The sequence below is a fragment of the Phacochoerus africanus genome, chromosome 3, assembly GCF_016906955.1.
Source record: "Phacochoerus africanus isolate WHEZ1 chromosome 3, ROS_Pafr_v1, whole genome shotgun sequence".
Taxonomy (NCBI): Eukaryota; Metazoa; Chordata; class Mammalia; order Artiodactyla; family Suidae; genus Phacochoerus; species Phacochoerus africanus.
Window position 1 is genome coordinate 55,685,558 of NC_062546.1, and position 22,731 is coordinate 55,708,288.

Consider the following 22,731-nt stretch of genomic DNA (forward strand, 5'->3'; position numbering starts at 1 on the left):
GCCCCATACCTCTGGGTGGGAAGCCCCACAGACTGGAAAGTAACTGGTTCACAGAGACTCACCTACAGGAGTGAGAGTTCTGAGCCCCACATCAAACTCCTACGTGTGGGGATTTGGCACTGGGAGAAAGAGCCCCCAGAGCATCTGGCATTGAAGTTCAGTGGGGCTTGTGTGTAGGAGCTCCATGGGACTGGGGGAAATGGAGACCCCATTCTTAAAAGGCTCACACAGGCTTTCATGTGCACTGGGTCCCAGGGCAAAGCAAAGTCTCCATAGGAATCTGGGTCAAACCTGACTGCAGTTCTTGGAGGACCTCCTGGGAAAACAGGGGTGAATGCTGCTTGTTGTGGGGGAAGGACACTGGAAGAAAAGCTCTCCAGAATATTCAGCAGTGTGCCTTTCTCTAGAGGTGGTCATTGGGGAAAATCTGGCCCCATCCATCAGCACCGAGAAGCCCCAGGGCAACCAACAATCTAGGTGGGACCACAGCCCCACCCATCAGTAAACAGGCTGCCTAAAGGACCACCCCACCCCCGCCAGGCACACAGACCCAGCTCTAATCCCATCGGGAGACAAAGCCCCACCCACCAGAGGGATAGGAATCAGCTCCACCTACCAGTGGGCAGGCATCAGTTCCTCCCATCAGGAAGCCTACAGCAAGCCCCCATACCAACTTCAGCCACAAGAAGTAAGAGAGGCTACAACTCTATTATCTGTAAAAAGGTCACCACACCAAAAACCTATAAAAATGAAAAGACAGAGAACTATAACTCAGATGAGGGAGAAACAAAAAACCCCAGAAAATCAGCTAAGTGATGAGGAGATTCTCAGCCTCCAGGAAAAAGACTTTAGACTGGTGATACTGAAGATGATGCAAGACATTGGAAATAAACTGGAGGCAAAGATGGATAACTTATAGGAAACACTGAGCAAAGAAATATAAGACATACAACTTAAACAAGAAGAGATGCAAAAATACAATAACTGAAATAAAAAATTCACTAGAAGCAGCTAACAGCAGAATACAGGAGGCAGAAGAACGAATAAGCGAGGTGGAGGACAGATTAGTAGAAATTATGGATGCAGAACAGAAAAGAGAAAAAGGATTGAAAACAAATTAAGAGAGTCCCAGGGAAATCTGAGGCAACATTAAATGCACCAACATCCGTATTATAGGGGTGCCAGAAGGAGAAGAGAGAGAGAAGGGGACAGAAAAAATGCTACAAGAGATAATAGCCAAAAACATCCCTAACATGGGGAAGGAACCACTCACTCAAATCCAGGAAGCACAACGAGTACCATATAAAATAAACCCAAGGAGGAATACACCTAGACACATATTAATCAAACTGACCAAAATTAAAGACAAAGAGAAAATTTTGAAAGCAGCTAGGGAAAAGAAACAAGTAACATACAAGGGAACCCCAATAAGTTATCAGCAGATTTTTCAGCAGAAACTCTGCAGGCCAGAAGGGAGTGGCATGATATACTTAACATGATGAAAGGAAAAAACCTCCAACCAAGATTACTTTACCCAGTAAGGCTCTCATTCAGATTTGAAGGAAAAATCAAAAGCTTCACAGATAAGCAAAAGCTAAGCGAATTCAGCAACACTAAATCAGCCTTACAACAAATACTAAAGGAACTTCTCTAGGCAGAAAAGAAAAGGCTGCAACAGGAAACAAAAACACCACAAATGACAAGGCTCACCAATAAAGGTATATATACAATAAAGATACAAATCATCCATGCACAATTATGCCACCAAAATCAGAAATCATGAGAAGAGGTAGGTACAAATGCAGGACACTGGAGATGCACTTGCAATTAAGAGACCAACAACTTTAAAAAAAATCTCATGTATATATATATAGAGAGAGAGAGAGAAAGAGAGAGAGAGAAGGACACTCATATCAAAACTTCAGAAGAACTGCAAACCAAAAATATACAATTGATACACAAACAAATAAGAAAAATCAACGCAAATACAACAGTAAAGATAGTCATCAAACCACAAGAGGACAGAACAAGAGAAGAAGGGAAGAAAAAAGAGCAATAAAAACAAATCCAAAACAATTAATAAAATGGCAATAAGAATATACATATCAATAATTACCTTAAATTTTAATGGACTAAATGCCCCAACCAAAAGACATAGATGGGCTGAATGGATACAAAAGCAAGATCCATATATATGCTGTCTTCAAGAGACCCACTTCACTTCTAGGGACACATACAAATTGAAAGTGAGAGGATAGAAGAAAACATTCCATGCAAACGGGGATCAAAAGAAAGCTGGAGTAGCAATACTCAGAAAAAATAGACTTTAAAGTGAAGAATATTTTAAGGGACAAGGAAGGTCAATACATAATGATCAAAGGATCAATCCAAGAAGAATATATAACAATTTTAAATATCTATGCACCCAACATAGGATCATCGCAATATATAAGGGAACTGCTAACAACCTTAAAAGGAAAAATCGATGATAATACAATAATAGTGGGGGACTTTAACACCCCACTTACAGCAATGGACAGATCACCCAGACAGAAAATCAATAAGGAAACACAGGCCCTGAATGAAGCATTAGACAAGATGGACTTAATAGATATTTATAGGAAAGTTCATCCAAAAGCAACAGAATACACATTCTTCTCAAGTGCACTTGGAACATTCTCTAAGATTGATCACATCCTGGGCTATAAATCAAACCTAGGTAACTCAAGAAAATCAAAATCATATCAAGCATCTTTTCCAACCACAACACTATACAATTGGAAATCAATAACAAGAAAAAAACTGCAAAAAACACAAACACGTGGAGACTAAACAACATGCTACTAGACAACCAATGGATCACTGAAGAAATCTAAGGGGAAATTAAAAAATACCTAGAAGCAAATGACAACAAAGATACGACACTCCAAAACCTATGGGATGCAGCAAAAGCCGTTCTAAGAGGAAAGTTTATAACAATACAAGCCCACCTCAGGAAACAAGAAAAAGCTCAAATAAACAAGCTACCGTTACATCTAAAGAAGCTTGAGAGAAGAACAGACAAGACCTAAGATTAGTAGAAGGAAAGAAATCATAAAAATCAGAGCAGAAATCAATGAAATAGAAATGAAGAAAACTATAGAAAAGATCAATGAAACTGAAAGCTGATTCTTTGAAAAGATCAACAAAATTGATAAACCCTTAGCCAGACTCATCAAGAAAAAGAGAGAGGACTCAAATCAATACAATTAGAAATGAAAAAGAAGAAGTAACAATGGACATCACAGAAATACCAAGGATCATAAGAGACTACTATATGAAACTATATACCAATAAAATGGAAAACCTAGAAGAAATGAACAAATTCTTAGAAAAGTACAATCTTCCAAGACTAAACCAAGATGAAATAGAAAAGATGAATGGACCCATCACAAGAACTGACATTGAAACTGTGATTTTAAAACTCCCAACAAACAAAAGTCCAGGACCAGATGGCTTCACAGGCAAATTCCATCAAACACTTAGAGAAGAGCTAACACCTCTCCTTCTGAAACTATTTCAAAAAATTGCAGAGGAAGGGATACTCCCAAACTCATTCTATGAGGCCACCATCACCCTGATACCAAAACCAGGCAAAGATACCACAAAAAAAGAAAACTACAGGCAAATTTCACTGATGAACATAGATGCAAAAATCCTCAGCAAGATACTAGCAACCCAAATCCAACAATCCATTAAAAGGATTGTACATCATGATCTAGTGGGATTTATCCCAGGGATGCAAGGATTCTTCAAAATCTGCAAATCCATCAGTGTGATACACCACATCAACAAACTGAAGAATAAAAACCATATGATCCTCTCAATAGATGTGGAAAAAGCCTTTGACAAAATCCAACACCCATTTCTGATAAAAACCCTTCAGAAAGTGGGCATAGAGGGAACCTACCTCAACATGATAAAGGCCATATATGACAAACCCAAAGAGAACATCATTCTCAATGGTGAAAAGCTGAAAGAATTCCCACTGAGATCAGGAACAAGACAAGGATCTCCACTCTCACTACTACTCTTCAACATGGTTTTGGAAGTCCTAGCTATGGCAATCAGAGAAGTAAAAGATATAAAAGGAATTCAAATTGGTAAGGAAGAAGTAAAACTATCACTATTTGCAGATGACATGATACTATACCTAGAGAATCCTAAAGACTACCAGAAAACTGCTAGAGCTCATCCATGAATTTGGCAAGGTCTCAGGATACAAAATTAATACACAGAAATCAATGGCATTTCTATATACCAACAATGAAAGATCAGAAAGAGAAATTAAGGAAGCAATCCTATTTACCATCATAACCAAAAGAATAAAATACCTAGGAGTAAACCTACCTAAAGAGACAAAACACCTGTACTCTGAAAACTACAGCCCACTGATGAAAGAAATCAAAGATGACACAAATAGATGGAAAGACATACCATGATCATGGATTGGAAGAGTTAATATTATCAAAATGACTATACTACCTCAGGCAATCTACAGAGTCAATGCAATCCCTATCAAATTACCAAGGACATTTTTCACAGGACTCGAACAAAATATTTTAAAGTTTGTTTGGAAGCACAAAAGACCCAGAATTGCCAAAGCCATTCTGAAAAAGAAAAACGGAGCTGGAGGCATCAGGCTCCCTGACTTCAGACTATACTACAAAGCAATAATCATCAAAACCATATGGTACTGGTTCAAAGATAGAAATATGGATCAGTGGAATATTTTATAATAACTATAACCTTTCAAAATTGTGACTCACTATGCTGTAAACCTGAAACATATCCTACTGTACACCAACTCAATTAAACAAAAGTTTTAAAAAATGTATTACATGGATTAGCAAAAAAAAATTGTTTCCTCTAAGTTGGCAAGAAATCACAGAGTATAGAGCCCAAGCACATCAGATCTCCCACTGTCCTATCTAGTAACTTAAGAACTTATTTTTTGAAAGGATGGGCATTTAATATGCTGATGGGCCTCCCCTTCCTTTTAAAGAGTTTTAAATTTGCAAACAATCAATCAGCTCTAGTGTTTTCCTTTTTTTCCCTTTTATTTATTTATTTATTTTTTATTTCCCCAATACATTATTTTTTTTTCTACTGTACAGCATGGTGACCCAGTTATACATGTATACATTCTTTTTTCTCATCTTATCATGCTCCATCATAAGGGACTAGACATAGTTCCCAGTGCTACACAGCAGGATCTCATTGCTAATCCATTCCAAAGGCAATAGTCTGTGTGTATTAACCCCAAGCTCCCAATCCATCCCACTCCTTTCCACTTCATCGACAGATGATTGGAATAGGAAGATGTGGTATATATACAGAATGGAATACTACTCAGCCATAAAAAAGAACAAAATAATGCCATTTGCAGCAACATGGATGGAACTATAGACTCTCATACTTAGTGAAGTAAATCAGAAAGAGAAAGACAAATATCATATGATATCACATATCTGGAATCTAGCGTTTTCTTTAGATGAGTTTGCCGTGACAGAGATCCTTTCTTTTTTCATCTCATATCTTGTTAAAGTTCTAGCATTTTTGTCCTTGTGCATCCAAGAATGCTCACGTTAAAGGTATGGTATCAAATGGTAGTTAGGAAAGCATCTCATCTTAAGATAGGAAAGTGAGCTCTAAGCAGATAAAGAAACAGTGAAACTCCATATTTTAAAAGAATATTTTAAAATTCCTATTTTAAAGGAATGTCATTCCTAATGACAAACACTTAAGGGTAGGAATTTGTTTTATTCATCATTAAATCCCCAGTGATGTGATTGATGTTGGGAAAATACTAAATGCTCAAATAATCTTTGAAGAGTGGAGATACCTCTGTCCCAAGTCACACGGTGTCAGGTTCAGTGGCACACCCAGGATAAACCCTGCATCTACTGACCACCACTCATGGGCTCTGCCACTGAATTCTCCCCCCCACCAGATTGTCTTTTCCTTGAAGAAAAAAAAAGTATATATATATATATATATACATATATATATATATGTATATATATATGTTGTTTTGTTTTGTTTTGTTTTGCTTCCTTTGTAACAAATTCTAAACCTTTTTTTTTCCAAATACTGATTAACGTGTTCTACTTGAAAAATTTCTTCAAACTTCCAAGTAGACTTTACCATGATAGTAAATACAGAATCTCTCAGGTCCAATAAATTATTAACAAAAAATTTTGGCATTTCCACTATCATTTAAGGATTTGGCATAGGTTCCAGCTATAGCTCAGATTCAGTTCCTGGCCCAGGAACTTCCATATGCTATAGGTGTAGCAAAAAAAAAAAAAAAATAGCAATAAATTTAGAAATCAGAAAAAAAAAAAAAAACCCACACAGACTAGTGGGAAGTAAACTAAGAAAATGTAACAACACTGATACAGATTTTGGAGAAAGAGAGAGAATGACGAAAAAAAATTAAAAAGATAAAGGAAAGAAAAATAAGTTTTCTCCCTTAACCTTGTCTCACTCTTGGATGGATGGTACATGGGATATCCACAGTAAAACAAAACAAAAAACAAACAAGGCTCCATAGTGAATTGGTATCAAGTTGAAGACAAATCATCCTCGGAATACAGCATATTTAACACAACTTCAGAAAAGAGAAAGCTCAGATCCACCAAAACCACTCAGCTTAGCTAAACTTAGCTCTCTGTCCCAGCTCTGCCTGGTGCACAGAAGCCAATGATTCAGAATGACAATAAGCTCTCAGGTAAGAGGATGAGAGTATCAGAATTTCCAGTATCAGGTGGGACATGTAAAGAGCCTGGACGTTGTCACCCTTTGTCTTACAAGAAAAACAGCTGAACAAACTAAAAAGAACTGTGCAACAATTTAAAATGTATAACATATGCATAATAAGCACTTCCTTAAATGCTAAATATAGAGGTGCTCTATGACCCAGCAATTCTACCCTTTGGTCTATACCCGAGAGACATGAAAACATGTCCATGCCCAAATGTACCAAAATATTCATAGAAGCATTATCCATCACAGCAAAAAGCAGAAACAACCCAATTATGCTTTAACTAATCTATGGTTAAATATAAAGTAGTAAAACTACACAACAGAATTATTTGGCAAGAAAAAAGGATGGATTCTGACATATGTTACGACATGATGAACCTCTAAAACATTATTCTAAGTAAGAACTATATATAAAAGACCACATAAAATATGATTCCATTTATATAAAATGTCCAGCCAGAATTGGCAAATTTATAGACAGACAGTAGATGAGCGGTTGCTTAGGGCTGCAGAGGATGTGATGAGTCGGGCAAGGTGTGACAACAAAGCTTTGGGGTTTTTTTTCTAAGGGTGATGAAAATGGTCTAAAATTGGTTGTGCTGATGGACACTCAAGTACTTGAATGTACTGAAAACCATTAATTTTACACTTGAATGGGTGTATTTTATGGCATGTGAACTATATCTCAATAACACTATATTTTTTTAAGACAAAGATCAGAACAATATTTGGAGAAAATAATTCTTATACTAGAAATAGCAGAAATTTAGAAATTTATGGATCTTCAATTTTTTAAAAAAATTAGGAAATATAAATTCTAGAAAAAAATCACATTTTACAAAAAAGGCCTTGGATCTATTTTTCTGTTTTTGAGTAATATAAGTAGACTCCCAACTCTGATGTTTTATTTCTCATATTCACTATTATTTAGCTTATTCCCTTTCTTATTCAATTTTAACTTATCCTTTCATTCATTGCTGTTTTGAGGAATAATTTTAGATAGTTATTTTTAGGGTTACAGATGCTTTGGGGAAAAAAATGATGATTTATTTTGAAATATAATTCTTCACCATTAACTTCAGAGTAAATATGCCTCAGAAATGACTCACTTTTAAATAACTACAGATAAAATCCAGGAACTATATGTGAGCAGAGCCAGAATGTCAGCCTGTAGGTCCTCTAAGGCTTTGAAACTACAGCCTGTGGTTACACATCCGGCTGCTCTTAGGATCTTTAAATGGAAGAATTCACCCCAGCTCATATTTTTCATAGCAATTTACCCACCACAAGGCATATTTGTGTGAAGACCTCCTCAGTGACATTTCACAATAGTGAGAGTAAATTATAGATTTCTATGATTTCAACTTTTCAGTCCTAGGGGTTGGCCTAACAACTTCGTGAAAATGGCTAAACGTTTTCTTCTTTACTGCTTTTTACTTCAGCCTTATGTTCATGCGGAAAACACGAGTGTTTCTCTCCTTTTGGAGAAGTTTTCTGTGTGTGTGCGTGCTTTGCATCCTCTTGGAAGAGTCCACATCGGTGGTCGGTCTCCTCACATCCACAGATAAAGAAAATGTCTTTTACATCATCTGTACTTTAGTACGTCATGTGATAAAATTAAGCCAACTTTTGGAGGAAGAGCAGCCCAAAGTATCTTTGAAGCTGAGAACGAGTTAAGTTCAGAATACCTGGGTTTCTGGAATGGATGTCAAAAATAGTTACTCTGTACATTACTATGGAACTGCATTCCTTTCAGTGTGAGAACTTGAGTTTTTGGAAAGGAGTGCCCCTAAGTTAAAAATGGTGTTTGAATCTAGCCTCCTACATAAATTAGCACAGGTGCCTCTCATAGCAGAGTGTGGGTCTCACACAGGCTTTGGGATTATGGACCCCTTCTTTTTATTTTATTTTTTTGTCATTTTAGGGCCACACCCAGGCTAGGGGTTCCCAGGCTAGGGTTTCTCAGGCTAGGGATCCAATTGGGGCTACAACTGCCAGCCTACGCCACAGCCACAGCAACACCAGGTCCAAGCCGTGACTGCAACCTACACCACAGCTCACAGCAACGCCCGATCCTTAACCCACTGAGTGAGGCCAGGGATCAAACCCGCAACCTCATGGTTCCTAGTCGGATTCGCTTCTGCTGCGCCACAACAGGAACTCCTATAGACCCCTTCTGACAACTTCTATTCATGCCACTTGGAGCATATTACTTCAATTCTTCTCATTTCAGTTTTCCCACATATAAAAGGCATATTTTGCCTAGTAGATAGGATTGTTGAGCTAATTCATTGAAATAGCATATGTAAATTACTTAGCCTCATACTGGAAATACAAACCAATTTTAATAGTGGAATGAAAGATATACATCTTAAATATAGAAGCTAGAGATGCAATATACATTAGTTCTTTATTCTGCCTCTTTGACATTCTAATGCTATGGATAACAGAGCTTATTTGTATAAATTTAAGCATATATAACATCAAATTGATTATTACATAATCCTTTGAGTATGGCCATTATATGCTGTTATGAAGAGATTATTTTTTGTGTCATTTTTAAAATAGAAATTCCAAAATAAAACCAGTGAATTTCCAGGTCAACATAAGAAAAATATCAGGCCATGATTTTTTTCAAAAGTTACATGTTTGAAGAGGGGAGACTTCTTAAGATGAGCTTTATAGATTGACATGAATTATTAAAATTATAATATTAATTTACACTTACATCTTCTATAATAAAAATTTTATACCTCTTAAGCAACTCTAAATTGGTTCTCACAAAGTAATAAATATTTTAGCACCTACTATGTGCCAGGTAATTTTTTTTTTGTCTTTTTGCCTTTTCTAGGGCTGCACCACGACATATGGAGGTTTGCCAGGCTAGAAGTCCAATCAGAGCTGTATCTGCTGGCCTACACCACTGCCACAGCAACGCCAGATCCGAGCTACATCTGTGACCTACACCACAGCTCATGGCAACGTTGGATCCTTAACCCACTGAGCGAGGCCAGGGATTGAACCCTTAACCTCATGGTTCCTAGTCGGATTCGTTACCCACTGAGCCACAACAGGAACTCCATGTGCCAGCTAATTTTTAAGTGCTTATAGTACATCAGTGAACAAAACAAAGATCTCACCTTCGAAGGGTTTATATTCCAGAGGCTGGAAGATAGACGATAAATTCTACACATAAAACTATGTAAACAATTAGTATGTTTGAAAGTGGTAAATCCCTTGGGAAATAAAAAGAAAAATACAAGAAGACAAGAGGAATTAAAAGTTCAATGATAGTACAATTTCTATCAGGTGATCAGGGTAGGCCGTTCTGAGGATTTTAAGTGAAATTATTTAAAAGATGTGAGGAATTTAGCCATATGCATCAATTAAGGAGAGATACATGCAGACAAAATGGCTGGTACAAAGGCCCCAGGGCAGGAATATGCCTGGTGTATATGAGGGACAGCAGAATGCAGGAAGAGGAAGTTTTAATAAATGTGCTTGGAGTTCCCCTGTCATGGGTCAGTGGTTAATGAATCTGACTAGGAACCATGAGGTTGCAGGTTCGATCCCTAGCCTCGCTTAGTGGGTCAAGGATTGGGCATTGCCATGAGCTGTGGTGTAGGTCGAAGATGTGGCTCTGATCTGGTGTTGTTGTGGCTCTGGCGTAGACTGGTGGCTACAACTCTGATTAGACCCCAAGCCTGGGAACCTCCATATGCCGCGGGTGTGGCCCTAGAAAAGGCAAAAAAGACCGAATATAAACAAATAAATATGCTCAAAGGGACTTCATCATGTAGGAACTTGCGGCCTTTGCAAGGTTTTGGATTCTTACTCCAAGAAATTAGAAGATTTTTGGCTAGAGTGACCTGTTCTGACCTACATTCAAAAGGAACACGCGCTCATGTGCTGAGAATTGATACAATGGGGAAACAGGTAGAAGCATGGATACCTATCATGAGGCCACTGAAGCCAGGGAAAGATGGTATCACCTTAAAAAAAGTAACAACACAGTTCCCACTGTGGCTCAGTGGGTTAAGAACCTGACTAGTATCCACAAAGATGAGGGTTCGATTCCTGGTCTTACTCAGTTAGGTTAAGGATCTGGAATTGTCTCAAGCTTCAGCATAGGTCTACAGATGTGGCTCCGATCCCGTGTGACTGTGGCTGCTGACATAGGTCAGCAACTCCAGCTCTGATTCAACTCCTAGCCTGGGAACTGGTTGTGATTTTTATTTACTCACATTCAGCTGCCTGAATGCAGATAAGGCATAAATCTGCACATCTGCAGATCATATTCTGCAGGTTAAATTCTGACGTTGAATTTAACCAAGGTTGTGGTTTCACCCAAGTATTAAAAATGGAATTATCACTTTCCTATGGCTACTGTAACAAATGGCTACCAATAGGGTCCATGTAAAACAACAGGAATCTATTCTCTCACAGTTCACAAGGTCGGAAGTTCAAATCATTTATCAATGGGCTGCAAATCAGTATGCCAAAAGGGCTGCATTCCCCCTACAGGAGAATCCATTTCTTGCCTCTGCCAGCTTCTGGGGGCTGCCAGCATTCTTTGCTTGTTGTGGCTGCATCATTCCAAGCTCTGCCATCATCTTGCTCACAGAACCTTCTCTTCTTCTCTGTGTCTCCCTTTGTCTCCCTCTCATGAATATTTATGCGATTGCACTTAGAACCTGCACGAAAAAGCCAGGATACCCTGTCCATTTCAAGATTCTTAATTTAATCACATCTGCAGCTTCCTTTTTTGCCATTCGCAGGAATATTCACCAAGTCTGGTGATTTAGGATATGGATATCTTTCGTGCGGTGATTATTCAGCCCACCACGCTGAGCATGTATTCAAGAAAGAGCTTATGATGGTTGATCATGGAATTTAGCCTTGGTAGAATTGTTATAGATTGAGGTGGAAGGAAAAGAGGAGATGGTCATGAAATGGGGACTTGTGGCTAGAAATAATGGCACTTTTTACATATTGGTAATTGCAAGGTCTAGCACATAGCTGAGGTCGGGTGAAGTAAAAGATTATTGGGAAAGAGGAAGTCAAGAAACTGATGGAGTTCCCTCCCGTCGTGGCACAGTGGTTAACGAATCTGACTAGGAGCCAAGAGGTTGCAGGTTCGATCCCTGGCCTTGCTCAGTGGGTTAAGGATCCAGCGTTGCAGTGACCTGTGGTGTACGTCGCAGAAGAGGCTCGGATCCCACATTGCTGTGGCTGTGTTGTAGGCCAGCAGCTGTAGCTCTGATTCGACCCCAAGCCTGGGAACTTCCATACGCCGCCGGAGCAGCCATAGAAAAGGCAAAAAGACAAAAAAAAAGGAAAGAAAGAAACTGAGCAAGCAAACAGTTGGAACACATTTAAGTACACTGGAATGGTCAAAAATTGAGGTAGAGGTAGAGTGATTAAATACAAGTAGTAAACCAGAAATAAATGAAAATAGAATTAAATTCATGCTATTGACTCTATGTGATGTATACATCTGTGTAAAATTCTGATGTAAATTGTAAATTCACCTCATTCCCCTACTGAAAGTACAAAAATAGTGTGACAGGTTTTTTTTTTCCTAACATATTTTATGCTCACCTGTGTTATTAGATGCAGCGCAGTCTAGCCAGGGATCACCATTATGGACGTGAGTTTGTCCTTTGGATTAATGTGATGATGTTTCCGGGGTCTATCAAGGTGTCTAGAAATGTTTACTTTTTTCCTTTTGCTCTGGACAGCTGTGTTTTTTAAGGCTTGTCTTCTATTTATATTTTCTGTCACTTTTCTTGCTGTTTGGCTGTCATCTGTCATTAAATTTCGCTATTAGTGTGCTTTTAAGCTCTTGCATTCCAATTTGTAGCTTCTAAAATGTCTTAGGGAGGGCAAACGGAGAGCCAAGCTAATTGTAATTGTGTCCTGAAAATGAGAAATGTGATTCTGAATGAGATACGCTGCTTCTGACTAAAGTTTATAGACTACAAAGTCTATGGCAGATAGTGCATCTTGGATGGCTATTCCTCATTTTTACTTGTGCCTTGGCTGTCTGCAAATTTACTATTAAGTGTCTATTCTGACACCATACCTATGAACACTAATAAATCTCCATAGAAACTAAAGGACCGAATATCAAAGGAAACACTCAAAAATAGTGTATGTATCAGTCCGAGTCGTGCCTCGAAACAGACCACTCGCTCAAATTGGGTATTTTGAGGAGAATTTAGTAGAAGACTATAGGCATACCTCAGAGAATTGTGGTTTTGATTCCAGATCACCACAATAAAGCAAATATTGCAATAAAGTGAGTCCCAAGAATTTTTTGGCTTCCCAGTACATGTAAAAAGTTATGTTCACACTTTATTGTCTGCAATAGCATTATGTCTAAAAAAGTACCTACCTTAATTAAAAAATACAAAATAAAAAGTTAATTACAATAGTATCACCAAAGATCACCAATTACAGATCACCCTAACAAATATAATAATAATTTTAAAGGTTTAAAATATTGTGAGAATTACCAATATGTGATGCGGGGACCCGGAGGGCACAAAGCCTGTTGGAAAAAATGGCCCCTCCGATGCAGGGTTGCCACAAAACTTCAGTTTATATAAAATACAATATCTGTGATGCATAATAAAATGAAACACAGTAAAACAAGGTATGTCTGTATTTACAAAGCCATAGGTAGGGTTTAAGAAAAGCTACACAGGATTGAGTCATAGCTGGGACTAGTAGCAGGAAGTTGCTTCTAAGACAAGGCCTGCAGGAGCAAAGCGGGGATGTTTTTTTACCAAAATCTGAAGAATCTTGTACAGAGAAGGCTGCCAGAGAAGAGCTGTGGTCTTTTCTGGACATGCAAAGCTTGCCCACAGATACCTAGCAGAGAGAAAGCCAGAGAAATAAAAAGCCTGATCTCACTTTCCTTCTGCCACGATTTCCTACTGATGCCTCGCATCAGCCAGGTTCAAGCGCAAGTCAGGAAGCAAGCCCATTGATTTAGTTTGTATTACTTGGACTCCTAGGGGTAGAAAGCCAGTAGAGGGAGTTCCCAGCGGAAGTGAACCCAACTAGGATGTGGGTGCGATCCCTAGCCTTGCTCAGTGGGTTAAGGATCCAGCGTTGCCGTGAGCTGCAGTGTAGGTCGCAGATGCAGCTCTGATCCCATGCTGCTGTGGCTGTGGTGCAGGCCAGCAGCCACAGCTCTGATTCGACCCCCTAGCCCGGGAACTTCCATATGCCACGGGTGAGGCCCTAAAAAAAAAAAAAAAAAAAAAAAGAAAGCAGGTAGAGCTGGGTGAAGGGTGGATATGAAAGGGCAATTGGAAGAAATCCAACATATGAAAAAATCTGAACCAGCCTCAGCAAAAAATCAGTGTATAATTACATATAGTTATTTAAATAATGTGATTTTTATATCAGTAGTGATAGAAATATGTAGCTAATGTAATTGTAATGGCATCTTATCTCTTTTGGATTTCCTAAAAACAAATTATCTCTAAAACTTGGAAACAGTCCCAGAAAGAAGGTAATAACAAACTATTTTTGCTGATGCTAATTCTTAATTAAAGGTAAAAAGCGAGGATTTTTCTTTTACTATCCATAAAGTCTAAGAAAACACCAGAATCAACATATTGACTTTTTACCAATACCAAAGAACCATTATTTTCATTAGCCATTTTTAATAGCAAATTTATGAAAAGTGTATAGGTATGACTAAAATGATACAGAGATTCTTTGAGGAAAAATATTATCTTTGTTATTTTATGGCAACTATTTTACCTCAGGCTTTGTAGAAGGAAATACATAGCTCACTTCCATCATGAAGTTATTATGTGGAGTATTATGCTTTCCTTTCCTATATAGTATATTCCTATTCAATCCAGTTTTAAAATAGAAAAAGTCTACATTCTGCTCTTGACAATATGTTTCTACTATTCATAGTTCACAGAACAGATGCTATTTTCTGAAGTGCAAGTAATTAATGCAAGAATTTTATGAACTTTTATGAGGGTATTTCAGAGTGAGTAATACAATATTTAGGCCAGAAAAAAAAAAAAAAAGAATACAATCTTGTTAAAAATGATCAAAGGAAATCTAAGAGAAAAAATTTATATTTATTTTCTCAATGTTATTTATTCTATAAATGTCTGAGAACACAGTCACCCTCCAATTATCTAGACACTGTTTTTTTAGAAAAAAAGTTTTGTTCCTATGGTCAGAAGGAAAGTTCTGCATTCTGTTCAACTCAATGAGAGATAAATGCTTTAGAATGCTTGGCAGAATGACCCAGCAACAATACTGTAGCTGCAGGCTAGGGGAAAAAGATAAACAAAATCTCATTATCTATGAGTAATGTGCTGTTATTGTTGTTTTTCCAAACCCATAGACTCTATCCCATACCCATTTTCTATAATTGAAAAATTTTGGTAAATCCTCTTTTTATAACATTAAGCAAAAGTAGAGGTATTAATGTTAAGTGAACCTAAATAGATGTTAATGTCCCTTTAGGAGTTTAAACTTTGCAGTTCAAGACAGATGTTGTATATTCCATCTATGTGTAGGCATCGTTTTAGGCGTATAAAAAGAGATGTGATACAATTAACCATCTGAAAAGATGACATTCGGAGGCACCGACCTTGCTGAGACCATGTTAAGTGTTGAAGGTGTTGAGTACCGTGACCCAGGACTGTTCCAGAGGAACTTTGATCAGATAAGAGGGGAGCAAACAAGTAAACGACTTAGTGTGATAAGTGCTAAGAGTGACATACGCAGTGTTTTTACAGTGTCAAGGAGAAGCCCCTAATTTCGTCCCTGAAGGGATAGATCAAAAATAAGTTCTTCAGAACAGGAGCCCATTAGCTAAGCATGACAGGGTGAATTCCAGTATCCTAGGCGGAGGGGAGCAGCATGGGCAGAGAACCATGCTATGCAGTAAGAAGCTACAATGAAGCGGGACATTAATTGATCAGGATTCTCTCTCTCTCTTTTTTTTTTTTTTTTTGTCTCTTTAGGACTGCACCTGCGGCACATGGAGGTTCCCAGGCTAGAGGTCGAATCCAAGCTACAACTGCCGGCCTACACCACAGCCATAGCAACATGGGATCTGAGCCCGACTGCAACCTACACCATAGCTCACGGCAACGCCGGATCCTTAACCCACTGATCGAGGCCAGGGATGGAACCAGTGTCCTCATGGATACTAGTCAGATTCCTTGCCTGTGACCTATAACAGGCGGTCCTGATTAGGATTCTTAAACAAAATCAAAAGTTGTCAAACAACTAAATATGCCTGTCAGTGATTTTTTTTTTATGCTTTTTTTTTTAGGGCTGCACGTGTAAGTTCATGGTCTAGAGGTTGAAACAGAGCTACAGCTGCAGGCCTATACCACAGCCACAGCAACACCAGATCTGAACCTCATCTGCAGCCTACACCACAGCTCACAGCAATGCTGGATCCTTAACCCACTGAGCAAGGCCAGGGATCGAACCCACATCCTCATTGATGCTGGTTGGATTTGTTTCCTCTGAGCCATGAAGGGAACTCCCTGTCAGTAATGTCAGTAATGTTTTTGATTTAAAAAAAGAAAAATGGGGTGTAATTTTTTACACCAACATCAACTCATGAGGAAAAGTTTTGCTGATAAGAGAAAGGGGAAACTTCCCTCAAGTATTTTCACTTTGGGGTTTAGATTGGGAATTGGATAAGAGGGAATTGCTCTCAAAAATGTTAATAATGATTACAGCTGAGTAGAGATATTTTCCAAATAGGAACTCACATAAAGGGAGTTGTTGTGGAGATAAAGGAATATATTTGTATGTCCCTATAATATTTAAAATAATTTTTCTTAATAATTAAAACATATTTTTATTATTATTACAGCTTTTATTTCGTTAAAAGAAAATGGCCCAGCTGTGTAACTCACCACTGTATAATGATGTACAATGTAATGCAACTGTAAAAAATGAACGAAGACTCTGTTAACTGACATGGTAACATCACCAGAGTATAATGCGAAAAAAAAAAATGCAGAACAGTGCTTATTGTATAGCTCCCTTTGTTGTAGAAAAGTGAGAAAATTCTATGACATACTTATAGCACATATATGTCTATACATGGGGGGGGTGCGCTAAATAGATATAACCACCTGTAGTTTTAAAAAGACATAAGGGTTATCTAAAGGGAGACAGACTGAATAGGGTATTCAGACAAGGATGGAAGCTCTAATTCTCTGAATCTACTTTGACACTTTAAATTCATGTAAATACTTAATACTTACTTAATAGATAGTAATAGTAATAATGCATAATTACTAAAAGATTAATTATACCAAGAAGAAAGAATTCTTAGAAGTGAAAAAAATACACCAGGTAGTGTTTTCTATTATAATTACACACCCATGATTTTAATCAATGTAAGTGATAAACTATCCCCCTTGGTAGGGAGATCTAACTGCACTACCTCCATCCTCCCCCACAACCCACTTGGTTTCTCACTAGTTTGAGCTTCTGCATAGATACTTCCATGGCAAGGTATGTTAGTTGCAGGAGCCAAAGCAGCCACTTTTCTAAGTTATTTTTCCTATAACTTCCCACCAAAATAACTTTAAATGACTCACTGAATGATAGAAATTATGCATATGGATTAAATATGAATGCTGAAAATAATTTTTTAAATATAGAATCAGTTAAGAGAGAGAATATGGATAGAGAATAAACTCAGTCACAGGAGTTCCCATTGTTCAGTGGAAACAAATCCAACTAGGAACCATGAGGTTGAGGGTTCGATCCCTGGCCTTGCTCAGTGGCTTAAGGATCCAGCATTGCTGTGAGCTGTGGTGTAGTTTGAAGACGTGGCTCAGATCTGGTGTTGCTGTGGCTGTGGTGTAGGCTAGTGGCTACATCTCTGATTGGACATTGGACCCCTCGCCTGGGAATCTCCAAATGCCGTGGGGATTGCCTTAAAAAAAAAAAAGACAAAAAACAAATTCAGTCACAGGATATTGGGGACGCATATGCAAGTGGGAAAATTAGTTTTTAATCAAAAGCAATATTTAAGAGAAGGAGTTAGGTTAGAATTGTTGAAAAACTATATGATAGTCAAATATTTAGAAGCAATGTAACACATAAAATGGTTGTATTATACTATGCAATATTTATCCACGCTTTGGCTTGTTACTATTAATGATGGTTGGAGTTCCCCTCGTGGTTCAGCAGTTAATGAACCTGACTAGGATCCATGAGGATGTGGGTTTGATCCCTGGCCTTGCTCAGTGGATTAATGATTCGGTGTTGCCATGAGCTGTGGTGTAGGTTGTGGATACAGCTCAAATCTTGCATTGGCTGTGGCTATGGTGTAGACCAGCAGGTGTAGCTCTGATTCGACTCCTAGCCTGGGAACTTCCATATGCTATGGGTGTGGCCCTAAAAAGAAAAAAAAAAATGATGGTGATGGACTTAAAACTAATTCATGGTGTTGGACTTCAGGTGAAAGAGATAAATTATGTTTAAGATACAAGTGGCAAATTATAAACAGGAGCATTTTCAAACATTGGAAGTTTGAGTGAGAAAAATAACAGCATTCTTGCAGACAAAAATGGTAACAATTGGGATAAAGTGAGAAAAGTTGTAGAAAAAGGTTGTAGAAAATAGAGGCGTGTTCTGCTGCCTCACCTCTGAGCTCACTTTCTCTCTCACTCTCTCTCTCTCCATATGCATATGTGTATAGACATAGACATAGACACATACAACCATAACGGTCTTAGAAATCAGGACTAGAAACAGCAGCTTAAAATAGAGCAGATCATTGCCGAGCAAGGCTGGCAGCTGTAGGACTGTGCACTCAAAGCACAACATTAAAAAAATTATGGAATTTCCATAAACATCAAAGTCATAATACATTCTCTTCCTACTTCACTGCATCTCATTCCTGGCTTACATACAGTTGGCCTAAAAATTGCAGTTATCTTTTTTCTTGAAAATGTGTTCATGTACCATAATCAGGGAGAACACTCCAATCTTAGGGTACTATCCAATATTAACATGTTTTTAGAAATAAATAGAAGAAACAGTAATGAAAGAGGTATTCAGTAGAAAAATCTCTGGGGATCCAATTTGTATGGTACTGGGGAAAATGTCCAGAAGGTCTGCAAACAAATAATGGGCAATATACACAATGTTCAGAATAATATAGCAGACTTTAAAAAAAGAATAGAGCCTATAAAAAGGCCTTTGTGTTTAGAATGTGAAAATCCAAACATAAGAACTTCAAAGAATAATTGAAAAGAGCTCTCTGCATTGAAGCTATAGCAAATTTTACTTGATAAGAGAAGATTTAGTACATGGAAGATGTGTCTTCTGAATAGCAAAAATATCACCAAGGATATTCATTATCTTTCTTATTTCATGTGACCATTTTTAAAAAGATAGGAACATGAATTCCACTGAAAAAATTGCTTCAGTGTTTCTGGTTTATTTTAATGTGCATCTTTTCAGTAAAATCCTTTATAATAATAGAAATTTTACTGTCATTCAGAGACAAATAAGTGAATTACTTTACAACTTTATAGGCAAGAAAGACAAACTAGAAAAACGATTGTAGCATCATGTATGGGTATATAGAAATTACATCTTTTATATTTTATAAAAAAGTCTTAATAAGGGGGTTGGGAAATTATACTATAAAGCTTTCTATATTGATTTGTTATCTTCCAGTGCTCAGTTCTGTCATGTACACAAAGCTCCAGAAGATTAAAAATTGGTAATCGTTGTAGCTTGGTGCCAATTCTGAAGTTCAAATAGCAAGTAAATGTTTATATTAATGAAAATTATGTGAAACTAAAAATTTACTGAATTTGTTCAACTTCAGTACATACATATCACCAGTTTTCATGTTAAAAAAAAATCTCTAAGAAAGAAAGAAGAAAGTAACATGAATGATTTTTCTAATACTTCCAGGCAATCTTTTATCCTTGGTCTTGATATTCTGATGGTTTTCTTAACACATAGAGGTCTGTTTGGTTTGGGATAATTATGCATAAACAAGTACAAACCCTAATGCCAAGTATAAGCCAAAATGAACCTTTTTCTCTACCCATGAAGTGCACACAAGAACACATCAGGAGAGTGATAAGACAGTCATGCATCCAATGGACCACTGGGGACAGGAATATGTAGATGATTGAAGGCAGATTTAATCAAAAAGAATAGTTGCAATATTTTACATACATTTTAAAAAAGGATTTTCCACACCCACTTGGAGAAGGTCACATTTAAAACTCAAAACAGATTGACATTGGGAGTTCCCACTGTGGCTCAGAGGTAACAAACCTGACTAATATCCATGAATACACAGGTTTGATCCCTGGCCTCGCTCAGTGGGCAAAGGGTCCAATGTTGCTGTGAGCTGTGGTGTAAGTTGCAGATGTGGCTTGGCTCCTGCATTGCTGTGGCTGTGGTGTAGACTGGGAGCTGTAGCTCCAATTCAACCTCTAACCTGGGAACTTCATATGCCACGAGTGAGGCCCTAAAAAAAATAAAATAAAAAACCAGCTTGACATCGGCCTAGAATTAAGACCAAAAGAGTACCATCTTGGACTAATTTAAATGTCAATACGTCTTGTTTTTGTGGTGTGAATTCATCTAAATGCACCTTCTCAGAGTCCTTTTTGAAAGATCATTCTGAATAACCTTTAACAGTGGTGTTAGGCAGGGCTGCAAGTTAGAATGTTAGAACTGGTAGATCAAAAAGACTGTCAGCATTTCCATCATAAACCTATGTCACCTGGAGTTTATACATTGACAATAAAAGACAGGCAGGATCTAGGCATTGAAACCCTTTTGGAAAAGTATTGTATTTTTAGTCCATGTAGACCATGAGGGTGGTAAAAACACAGGATTTTTTTGGGCACAGATATAGCTATATTTTACACACATTTAAACACATTAAAATAAACCAGAAATGTCCTATTTCTAAATTCACAAGACACAAAAAAAGAACACATAATTTTAGGCCACTATCCAAGCTCTCTAGTCTGATTTTGTGAAAATCTGTCTTCCATCATGATTATGCAGAGAGCATTGAAAGCATTTGCAAGTTTTTAGAAACAGATCTAAAAAAGTTGAGGTTTTACTAACTTACTCATCTTTGAAGTGTTGCATATGTTCCAAAGCATGCATATGAAATTCATTGTGGAATTGCTAAAGTTTTTACCTTACCTTTGACTTTCTTTTTCTCTTCCTGTATGCTCAGACTTAATAAAAGTGTTATTTTTGTAGAGCACATTTTATTGTATACAATAATTTAATATGCAGAATTTAACTCTACAATACAACCAAACAACCTGTGATATTACCCTCATTTTACAGAGGAAGTGGTTGAGACTCAGCAGGTAAATGTTTTACTCAGGTCACACAGAGAGGATCAAAGTTCAAATCCAAGTCTTCTGATTTCCAAGTTCTATCTGATGCTATTACCAACACCCTGGATTAGTCAGTGTTCTCCAGAAAAACAGAATCAACCGAATATATATATAAGAGGAGATAGCTTCTGATGTGACTCAGTCCCACCAGAAGGCCCGAGAATCAGGAGTGCCAATAGCCCAGCCCAGAAGAGGATTGTTCCAGCTCAGACAAGAGAGCAAATCCTCACATCCTGCATCCTTTTATGCTATTCAAGCTCTCCACAGATTAGATCGTTGCCTCCTAACATCAGTGAGGGCCATTTCCTTTCTTGGTCTCCTGATTCAAGTGCTGGTCTTTTCTGGAAACACCCTCACATACACGCCCAGTAATCCTCTTTCTCCAGCTGTCTGGGCATTCCTTAGCCCAGTCATGTTGACATTGAAAGCAGCCTTTACACTCCCCTATCACTTCAACTCTCCTGGCCCCTCACTCACACAGCCACTGCTACTCACCCTTACTATGGCCTCTTTTCTTCTCACTCCTCTGAGTTTCCACATAACTCCAGCCACCTTCTTCTTCCTCTCTCCAGAGCTGGACCTCAGTGAGTCATGCCTATAGTATTTTCTCTCACTCAGGCCGCTTCCTTGGGTGATTTCATCCTCCAGAGAACATCTGGCAATTCTCTAGATGTTTTTAGTTGTCACAACTTGGGGGTTGGGAGTTGCTACCCGCCTCTGGCAGCAAGACCAGGGAGGCTCTACTACAATGCACAGGACACTCCACATATGAAGAATTATAGTGCTGAGATTAAGAAACCTTGTTTCAGCTAGAAATCTAGACTTGCAACTCAGGAACTTTTAATCTTCTGTTAGAATCAACTATTGAACCTCGGTGACACCATCTTCAATGTCTGGGTTTCGGCACAGCTGTTAAATGTCACATGCTATTTGATTAGCATCTTAGACCTCCAAATTAGATCTAAGCTCACAGAAAACCTAGAAGTGAGGTCTATGAAGGCATTTTTGGGGCTGTGGCATTTTTCAATGTCTTTTGTTTAGAGCTAAACTTGTAGAAGGGATTCAATAAATATTCGCTGAAACAATGAAGAAATCCAGGAAGATTCTTTCTCTAGGCTGTAGAAATATTTGTCTGACTGAATCAAATCATGTTCTGTCTTGAGGTCTCCATCCCTCTCCTATCTCCCCTCCCCTTCTGCATCCTCTAAGCTGTCATACAAATCACCTTCCCTCTTATCTTTTCAATTATTACACTCTATTAGCTTCATCTTCACTATCTTCAAATCTGCTCAAAAATCTTACTTTTAGAATAAATCCTGCTACCAGCCTTTTTAAACTCATTTCTTTTATTGCTAAGCTCTGGAGTAATTGTTGGCTCCAATTCCTCTAGTTGCACAGTGTACAACCTTTTGAAATTTCAGTGGATTTCCCAAATCTCTATAAATACTGCTCATCTAAAATTCAATACTGGCTTTCTAATTGCAAACTGAGAAAAGGCTAATGTATT

The 22,731-nt window shown here is 37.9% G+C and overlaps 1 long non-coding RNA gene across 1 annotated transcript in view; it reads right to left on the reverse strand.

Annotated features, from left to right (window-relative positions):
* The window catches only part of LOC125122131 (uncharacterized), a 70,989-nt gene extending 49,184 nt beyond the window's left edge, over nt 1-21,805 (reverse strand). Inside the window, exon 1 of the long non-coding RNA XR_007133704.1 lies at nt 21,720-21,805. This is a non-coding gene — a long non-coding RNA (uncharacterized LOC125122131). The remainder of the gene's footprint in view (nt 1-21,719) is intronic.
* Nucleotides 21,806-22,731: the final 926 nt, after the last annotated feature.